At 43.7% G+C, this 10,237-nt stretch overlaps 1 long non-coding RNA gene across 1 annotated transcript in view; it reads right to left on the bottom strand.

Moving 5' to 3' along the window:
* Positions 1 to 1,509: 1,509 nt before the first annotated feature.
* The window catches only part of LOC109297097, an 8,904-nt gene continuing 176 nt past the window's right edge, over positions 1,510 to 10,237 (bottom strand). Inside the window, exons 2-3 of the long non-coding RNA XR_002097207.1 lie at positions 6,868 to 6,875; positions 1,510 to 1,583 (exon numbers count right to left, since the gene is read on the bottom strand). This is a non-coding gene — a long non-coding RNA (uncharacterized LOC109297097). The remainder of the gene's footprint in view (positions 1,584 to 6,867; positions 6,876 to 10,237) is intronic.

Genomic DNA, 10,237 nt, shown 5'->3' with positions numbered 1-10,237 from the left:
GTGGGGGTTTGTGGACATGCACACATGTCTGTGCATTCACCTACACATGCACACTCATGTCTGTCTGTGTAATACATATGTATGTGTGTGTGTGAGAGAGAGAGAAAGTAAGTAGAGGGGAAGGGGAGAGAGAGAGAGAAAGAGAGAGGCAGGCATCTCCCACTGGTCTAAATGCTTCTTTGCCCTCTTGTAAAGATGTTCCCTTGTTAGTTGTCTATTTTTACTGTCTTTTAATACCACACAGCCATGAAAAGTGCAGACAAGGTAATTTTCCACATCCCAAAACACCTGCATTTTAGAAGACAAAGAACTTGCCAGGGGTGGCAGACCAGTAAGAAGTTAGCTTGTCTGATGTGATATTCAAATTTGTGTCTCCAATGTCAGGCCAATAGGCCAAAGGGTTTTTTTTTCCCTTCCACAGTTCTTTTCAAGCTAAGGAAAGCTTCTGAAGGCGACATGTATAAAACTAGTGAAAAGAAAAAAGTCCAAAGTTAGTGAGGCTTAGCCATTTTGCCATATAAATGTTTCTGTGAATTCAGTTTACAGTTAATTTAGTATTTTAAATCTAGTTATGCTTACATTAATTAGGTTTAATTTGTATAGTATCAATTAATTCACATAATTGTATCTTCTTTAGTTTTTATTTATTTTCATAAATGGATAAAAACCATGTAGTTTTTGTTCTGGAAGGATGACTTTTTGCTGGGGTAGACAGGATAGACACCAGTTTATTTCTCTTCTTTACATAATCAGTAAGAGACCATGTAGATGAGTATGGACTGGGTGAACTTGAAATAAAGTGTGTGTGTGTGTGTGTGTGTGTGTGTGTGTGTGTGTGCGTGTGTGTGTGTGTGTGTGTGTGTGTGTGTGGTTTTTATTGATCTAAACTATGTGACGCTAAAGCCATATTCTGATATCCAGCAGCATACACCATGAACATTTTTTATAAACTTTGAAATATTATAGAGTAAGCAGCCAGGAATTAGGAGCAATGTCAAGCCAGACAAAATCCACAAGTCTCTCTTTTTCAAACACAATCACCAAATGTGTGCACAAAAATGTATTTTGCGGATTTATTACACCTGAATTTGGAGTTATTTTTAATATGCTGCTTCATGCAGCCTAACTTGCAAAATCAGTAGAGACAGTTAAAGACATAGCAAAGAGCAAAAATGGATAGCAACATATGAGGCTGAAAGGAGATATATGGTGGGAAGATGCAATGTTCAATGTTAGGTCCGTTCACATTTGATATACATATATTAATGACCAGCAAGACAGAAGAAACCACAGATGACAACAAGGTTCTGGTTGTGCCCATCTCTGTACAGGTGGCCAAGTGAAAGAACCAAACTTTGGTTTGAGAGGACCAAACTGAAGAACTTTCACTTACCCGTCTGCAAAACGTGAGTAAGAAAGCTAAGCAGAGAGTGAACTAAGCCTGAGGAAAGTTGAATGAGTCCAAAAGTTTGCACAGAAAGATTTTTTTTTTTTGCAATTTCTTAGTTGGTCTACTAAAAGGTATCAACTCTGAACCAAGCATTTTAGAGTTCTGCATTTCTTTTTGTCTCAGACCAACACAGCTACCCATAGGTGATGCGTAAGGGCAGCATGGGGGGACACTTGTCCCCCCTGAGATTGGCCACCACTGCCTTCTCCAGGCAGTTGCCGCTTGCCACTTGCCCCTCCCCTCTTCGCTGCTGATGCGACCAGTGGTGTCTGTAGACAGTCCCTGCTTGCTGCCCCATGCCCGCACCGCCGACAGCAGCTGTGGGTGGTTTCTGCTTGCTGCCGCTGGTGGCGGCAGGCAGTCCCCACTCACTACCCACCACCATGGTGCCCCCCCAGTCTCAGGAGGCACCAGTTATTCATGTGGCTACCAAATACATCCCCATAAATACTATTCGGTGCTTTCTAAAACACTCACTGGGACAACATATGGCTTTATACTTTTCATAAGGACACATGCCCATCAGGTACAACATGCTTCTCTATTAAGATGAAGAAGTGAAATGAAGACCCATGAGAGCAACGGTACCACAGAGGTTAGAAAAATATGACAGTGATTAGTTGTGAGATAGTGCTTATGCTAAGCAAGGCCTAGCATAATGAACAACGCACTAAAACTCCCAGAATGCTTTAAGGAGGTTGAGAAGTCAGCGACTGACATTTTGGTGACCGCTATCTGACCCTAAGGTGAAAATGCTACTATGACAACTTGTTAACTGCAATGACAAAAATTGCAGGTAGCAACCTGCAAGCCTTGACCTTTTAACCCACTAAGGACAGCAACATATATAGATGAATAATGTATTTAGGTCACTAAGGATTAACATAAGAAGTGTAAAAAATTATAATAAAGAGCGTATCACCTGATGTTATGATGTAGATGAGTTAAGTAGTAACCAATAGAAGTAAGAATTAGAAATACATATGTATATTTGTTATCATATATAAGTGATAGTAAAGTTATGTTAGATGCCTCACTCAGAGATAGAGTGTGGACAGTTTTGTATCTTTGCCTAAAAAAAGATAAGGGACTCCTTTTTAAATGAGCTGTTGACCAGTTCTGAGACTACTATATTGGGCAGCCGCACCTAGCCTTCGGGTTAGAAAGCAAGGGCCTGATTTGGGAACCTCGTGAACCAACAGACCCCCTTAGTTTATGACTTTGTGAAACAATAAAAGTCTTAAATTGAACCTCCAGGTCTGAATCTGTGCTTAATTCAGTCCTTATATAATTTGGCACGAACTCACACATTAGTGAAAGAGAAACTCAACCTGGAAACCACTGGCTTACACATCTGGGCAAAATTCATCAGAAATTCGTCCAGATGGGGATAGCAAGAAACCAGCAATGCAGAGGCACAGAATCACTGAATCATAGAAAAACAGGGATGGAAGGGACTTCCAGAGGTCATTTAATCAAACCCCCTGCCCAAGACAGATCATCCTTATCCAAACCATCCTGTACAAATTCATTGTCTAACCTATTAGCAAAACTACACATCCATCCCTGGCAGAACCATATACACCTCTGGGTGATGGTGGGCTGTAAATTAAATAGAAGTTTACTATATAATAAAGCAGCAAAGAGTCTTAGGGCTGCCCTGTCTTAAACAGCTACCAGTGCCTTTCCAGTGTCTGCCAAGGAGCAATAGAGAAAAAAGGAGCATGAGCCACACTCCCTCAGAAGTTGGGCACAAGAGGCAGTACAGGTGCCACGACAGCAGCCTCATCCCACCACAGAATTGTCCTGCTTTAGAGAAATCTTCTACTCAAAGTTAGGAGCAAAACCAAGGCATACTTTCCATGGCCAGGAGAATCAAAAAAATATTTGCTAAGGGTTAGATTTGCAGACTGCGGTAAAGCACCCTGCCACCATTTTTAAGTGCGGGGATGCTAATACATGAGATGCAGGAGGCTGCTGGAGGACGGTAATTACCACACTCCAGCAGACTCAATTAATTGAGTAATTACAGTGCGTAGGAGCAGACTCCCCACTTGTGTACAGGCACCCTGAGAACCAGATCTTAGTCCACTTACAAGGCATGTAAGGGAATTTAGATGCCTAACTGATTCTATTCTACCCTGCTCAGCTCTATGAAAAACAGTAAACACAAATGGTTAATTTTTGGCCCTCCTGCTTCCTGCTTCTTGTGATTTACACTAAAACTAAGATAGTGGCATGTTACAGAAACAAATGCATAACATGTTTTCAGGCACTCAAGCAAAGTGGAGTAGGAACACACTTAGGCACCTACCAGTAAGTCTACCTAGGCACCTAATAGGTAGAATAGGATCTAACTGGTCGATGGAAGAAATGCCTTATTTTACGTGCGTTTCTAGTGTTTCATGCAATGGATCCTCACACTCTCTTGGGAGTGCTAGGTGCTAAGCTAATGCAATACATAATGATAAAAAAATAACAATATTGGGATAATCTGGAGTCCATATGAGTGAGAAGTACTCGGCACAAAATTTTATAGCGAAGTTTCTACCCTTAACCTGTGTTTAGCTACTGTGAATTGTGCTGGAGAGTTGCTGGAAAATGCCTCCATTTTTAAATAATTACATTATTCTTTTCCTTCGTATCATTCCTTGAGCTCTTTATTCAAATAAAATGCTAATATGGGGAAATACAAAGGGATATTATATAGGAAATCCAAATGAATCCTTAAATACACCAAAAGGAGTGTTTAGGGAGATATCCAGAATATGGGCAGCATTGGATAGGAGCCCTTAAGCAGAGATCTGTTCTGACTTGTTTGAAGAAAAATCATAAGGCATTGGATATACACAAGCAAAATCTCCAAATGTTTAGAAAAATCCGTTTAATATGGCAGTCTACTGGAGCTTGTAAACTCCATTTTAATACTAACAAACAGCTTCAATGTCCCCACAAAATGAATTCAGACATGAATCCTTTTATTAACTATGGTGCAGTGTCACTTCTTTTGTAGTTAAGGTTTGGAAACCATTTTTGCTTAAAAGTTGACTGTCTAAGTGTTCCAAAATCTACAAGCTTGCTCATGTTGCCCTGACATTTTGTCTGATTTATAGTTCTGAAGTGTAGGGTTAGTGTGTGCTACATATGGTGTTATTTGAGCCACAGATCAAGATATAGTCCTCACCTTCCCACAAAAATCCAAATTTTCTAAAAGTTGACAGATTCTACACTGTTTCTACCTGTGGACCAGACACCTGGCTCTGAATGATGACCTTAATACTTGCCTTTTACCCTAGTTGATATCTGGAGTGAAGGAAGAGGAACAAAGTCAGGTGGGTTCAGGTCAGAAAGAAGTGGTGGAAGGAACACTGGGAAGACTGACATTGAGGTAGAAAGGAGGTAGAAAGCAGAAATTAGTCCCAGATTCTTCCCTTCTTTGTGTCTAGGAGCCACAGCATAATGCAAATGTAAATCTCTGAAAACCAGGAAAGACCCATGAATGGGACTGGAGAGCTTGTAGGAGGGACAGTAGTGACTGGGATAATTTGGAATATGGTGGGACAAGGCTTGGCCAAAGCAAGGGTAGGGAAAAAAGCTAGATGGATGGCAATTTGGGTCACTGGTGAGTTTGACTGTACAGCTCTGGCAACATAATCTAAGAATTGTATGACCCCCTCTTGTAAGTGATGTTAATTTAATAGGACAGGAGAGGAGGGAAAACTAGAGATGCAGAAGCCAGTTATATATTGTGAGGGATTCTAGGAAAGAAGTATGGAGAAGGAGACAGAGTCAGCAGTCTTATCTGACATGCTTAAAATCAGTGTAGCCAAAAAAAATTCTGTAACGAACATGGGATATAACTGTCAAGCTTTTAGGGTACAGACCCTATCTATGGTTTCTCTGTTAGCAAAAGCACACTCTAAATATTTCAAAGTGTGACAATAATCCCCATTCCCTTATACTAAATTGGCCCTTTAGAAGAATATTTAGGAATTGCATAGCACCCTTTACTTTTAGTTGGTCACAGCAACATGTCAATTGCAAACCTATATGAAAAGAACCACTGTGTAATAGATCTCTTAGGCCTCTGACATACATTACACTTAAGATGCAATTAACAGGTTAATCACACCCTAAACAGTAACCTGGCCACATGTGCAAGTCAATTTAAGACATAACAAGAGAGTGAACAAACCACAAAGCTATTCCACATATAACGTGGAATAACTTTGTGGATCATTTGTATCATACCTTAAATTGAATGTGTAGCCACCATCAGCCACACCCAGATCCCAGGGTCCCCATGCTTAAGGATGAGTAAAAACCCTGTCTGTCGCCCAGCTGGGTTGCACACAGAGTTTATGCAGCTCTTGGTGTGCAGGAAGGCCGGCATAGGGGTGCTGCAAACCAATGTCAGGTTCCCAGTGCACTGGGAGCAATGAAACAACATGTACTACCACATGTACTACCCAGTTGAACAACACACAGGTTTTGAACACATCTTAATGTGTGGGAACCCAGCATCAGACTGCCACAGCATGCTGGGTTCCCACTGCATCAGGAGCTTAGCTGAGTTGCACATAGCTTTTTATTCATCCCTCGATCTCTGAGACCCCAGGATCAGACTGGGACAGCCTGATCCCAGCGTCCCTGTGCCCCCTGTCCTGTCCCCCACCACCTGCGTGCCCCCCCTGCCCTGGGTTGGGTTTTTGACAATCAGCTGAATGTTGGCTGGGGCCAGTTTGGTTCCCAGCCCCAAATGACAAATCACCTAATTGTCAGTACCCCATTTCATCCTGCTCATGCAGGAGGATCCCAGGCTCCTGATCCCAGGTTCTCCGTGCACCAGCTACTAAGAAATATTAGCATCTAATCCCCAATTCCAAAATTCCACATCCTGCCATGTATTTGTGGTGTGGCAGAAGGAGTGATTGTTGGGACTGCAGATCAGATCCCATCACATGTTAAAGTGAAGGTCTATCAGGGGCTCCAGTCTTACCCCACTCACTGCTTACTTCTTGCCTTTCTTTCTAGCCCTACAAAATTTCAGGCACATTTTTTGCTCATAATTACTTAAGCCCCCAAATTACATGACTTTGATATCAAAGTCTATAAAGGCATAGCTTCTGAAAAATGAATCTTAATGCTACAAACCCAATGCAGAAACTGTTCAGTTCTTAAGGAATTCAAGGAATAAGTTTTCTGAAATGCTTCTTCTTGTTAAAATGTTACAAATTAAACTTGTGGAACAACTACTATCTGTTACCATGGTATATCAACTAGAATGAGAGCCAGGATCATTTTTGGTAACTAGTATATTTGTCAAAATATGTTTTCAATCATCCCAAATCATTAGACAGGTCAGGTTGAATTTACCAAACAGTTTCAACTAAAACAGAAGTTTTGTGAATCTATACCTAGAAAACTACCAGTAGAGGTGATGATTCCTCTCCCCTTTCTCTCAACAGGCACAGGGTTAGAGGCACTCACTTAGTATGTGGACCTTGGATTCAATTTCTTCCTTTTTCTGAGAAGGCCTGAACCCACATTTCCCACCTCATAGGAAAGTGTCATAACCCCTGTGCCATAGTGAAAGCTGTCAATGTTTCCCATTGAGAATTTCTATACTTTATAAATATTTAAACTTTTATAGGAGCAGGAGATGGAACGCAAACATCCTCGTTGCCACGACAGTGTCCAAACACTAAATTAAAGAGTCATTTTCACCCTCTGTCATCATGTTTAATGTGTTTATTATTATATGATCTGGAAAAGTATCTTCACAAGAGACTGAGATAGACCCAGCTCAGGTGACCATATTTTCTATTTAGGAAACTCAGTAGAGAGGTAGGACACTGTTTCAAAACCTTGTCCTACCTTGAGTTTAAAGTGGATTTAAGTTTGGGTTTCCTCCTACCATGTAAGTGGCCTCACCACTGTGCTGGAACATATTCTAAAGTAAGTCTTCCACAGTCCCACCAACTGACACTGTTCCAGCACAATGTGATTGCAGAGCTGCTAGCCATTATTATTATCCTGGCAATTAGAAGAGGTCCTGGATGATCAGAAGAGGTCAAATGGTGCCTATATTTAAGAAAGGGAAGGAGGATCCAGGAAACTACAGACCGGTCAGCCTCACCTTAGTCCCTGGAAAAATCATGGAGCAAGTCTTTAAGGAATCTACATCTAAGCCCTTGGAGGAGGAGAAGATAGTGATTAGGAACAGTCTGCATGGATTCACCAAGGGCAAGTCATGCCTGACCAGCCTGATTGCCTTCTATGATAATGGCTCTGTGGATGCAGAGAGTGAAGTGGACATGATATACCTTGACTTTAGCAAGGTTTTTGATACAGTCTCCGACAACATTCTTGCAAGTAAGCCAAAGAAATATGGGTTGGATGAATGGACTGTAAAGTGGATAGAGAACTAGGGCTGCCAGGCTCTGGAACGGGCTCCCAAGGGAGGTGGTGCTCTCTGGGGGTCTGCAAGAGGAGGTTCGATAGATATATAGCTGGAGTATTATGATCCCAGCACTTGTTCCTGCCCAGGTCAGGGAGTTGGACTTGATGGTCTGTTTAGGTCCCTTCTGACCCTAGAAACTATGAACTGGTTGCATTGTTGGGTTCAAGGAATAATAATCAATGGCTCGATGTCTAGTTGGCAGCTGGTATCAAGTGGTGTGCCACAGGGCTCAGTCCTGGGGCCAGTTTTGTTCAGTATCTTCATCAGCGACCTGGAAGATGGGTTGGAGTGCATGCTCAGCAAGTGTGCAAATGAGACCAAGCTGGGGGGAGTAGAGTAGGTACACTGGAGGGTAGGGCTAGGATTCCGAAAGACCTCGACAAATTGGAGGACTGGGTCAAAAGAAATCTCATGAAGTTCAGTAAGAAGATTATGGGATTGTTGGGATTCCATGGGATTATTTCATCCTAAATGCAAAGTTCTGCACTTAGGATGAAACAGTCCTATGCACTGGTACAGGCTGGGGACTGATTGGCTAAGCATCAGCTCTGCAGAAGAGGACCTGGGGGTTACAGTGGACAATAAGCTGAAAATAAACCAACAGTGTGCCCTTGTTGCAACAAAGGCTAACTGTATACTGAGCAGGACTGAGGCATTGGGCTGAGAAATCTGTGGGTCTGGGACCTGCCCCTGACCAGGACAGTTCCTGGTTAGCCCTGTGCTGTGCAGAGAAATCTACACATGCAGCCAGGAGCTAGCCTGGGGACTTGCCCAAACAGAACAGTCCCCAACCACCTCCAGGCTGCATGTGAAGACTTCGCTGGGCAGCCCGGGGCTGGCCAGGAACTATCCTGGGTAGGGGAAGGTTTCAACCAGCTCCAGGCTGGATGGGAAACTCTCCCAATGCAGCTGTCAGCTCCCAGCCCCTGCTCCGTGATCATGGAGTGGGGCCTGGGACCTCCCTACCAGGCCAGGGGGACATTGTCCCCCTCTGGGGCTATATTGGTAGAGCCTGCCCCAGTAGCAGGCAGCTCCCAGAGACAGGGACCAATCTCCTGCCTCCTGCTGTCTGGCTGACCAGGAGCAAATTTGCTCCCTGTCAGCCATCTACATATGCCATACTGCTCAGTTATTACTCAGCAGTTAATTTGCTACTTGCATTTGCAGGCAGCAAATTAACAGCCAAGTAGAGCAAATTAATGTGCAGTAAGAATGAGCATGTGTAGATGATGACATTTACTATGCAATCATTAGTTCTACTGCACAGTAAAGCATTTCATGTAAATCCACTCAGAGTGCATCCACACATGCAAGCACATGCGCTTGCAGCAGCTCAAATAGAAGCAGTGCAAATCTGAGCCGGGGCTTTTTGCCTCGGCTCATGTGCTTGGTCAGACACTTTGTTGTGGAGCAAATTGTGTCACTTAGGGCAAAATAACCCTGCCTAGCTCCTCCTGGATCTTCAGCCAGGGGGAGCTAGAGCCCGGGGCCAGCACCTGTGCTGTCCCCAGCAATATAAAAAAGCTGCCCTGTCCTGGCCCCAGCAGTATAAAAAGCCACCCTGGCAAGTAGCTCAGGACTACTAGCTCTCAGGAGCTTCTGGGGCCCAGCCAATTGATTCCTGGGGATACTACCCCTTGTGCCAGCTGGACTGCTGAAGCAGCCTTGAGACTTACCTGCACCCTCTATCCACTGCAGCAGTCTGGCAGTGGGGACTACTGCCTAGCTGTGATCTGCTGTGCACCAGCCCAACTTGGATGGGGACTGCAGAGCCAGTAGAGGCATCTGCCCCTCTGGGCCAGCTACCAGTGGACTGTGGTTGCAGGGTTGGCCTTTGTGCGGCACAACTGCCATTTGTGCCCCCTGCCCAGCCATCTGAGCAGCTATTACCCAGAAGATGCTCTGGGTGTGGTGGCCTGCTTTGAACTGTCAAAGCCTGTCCAGGAGGTCAGCCACAGCCAGATGGGTCCAAGGTGCCAGCTCTGAGCAAGCAGGGTCCTGCCACTGGCCTCCCTAGCAGGAATTCTGGTGCTCCCTATTGGAAAACTGAAAAATCCCTGATCAAAAAAATCCCAAAGTCACTCTCTAAAATATCCACAAATCCATGTTCCTCCACAAGTAAAACAAAAGACCACTATAAAGAGAGAGACAGCGATCAGTTGGACAATGTTTTGTTGATATACCTACAGTGTTAAAGCAAGTCTCTTATCATAATAATAAAGTGAACTCTAAATACAGGTTTCATGAATACATATTTTGCTGCCCTCCCACAGGATGATGGCTCCCACACAAGGGCTATGGCCTCCCAACAGGGGGTTTGGCCC

The sequence above is a fragment of the Gavialis gangeticus genome, unplaced genomic scaffold (assembly GCF_001723915.1).
Source record: "Gavialis gangeticus isolate Ggan-Ray unplaced genomic scaffold, GavGan_comp1, whole genome shotgun sequence".
Taxonomy (NCBI): domain Eukaryota; kingdom Metazoa; phylum Chordata; order Crocodylia; family Gavialidae; genus Gavialis; species Gavialis gangeticus.
The sequence above is the reverse complement of the archived record's forward strand: the minus strand, read 5'-3'. Positions and strand labels throughout refer to the sequence as shown.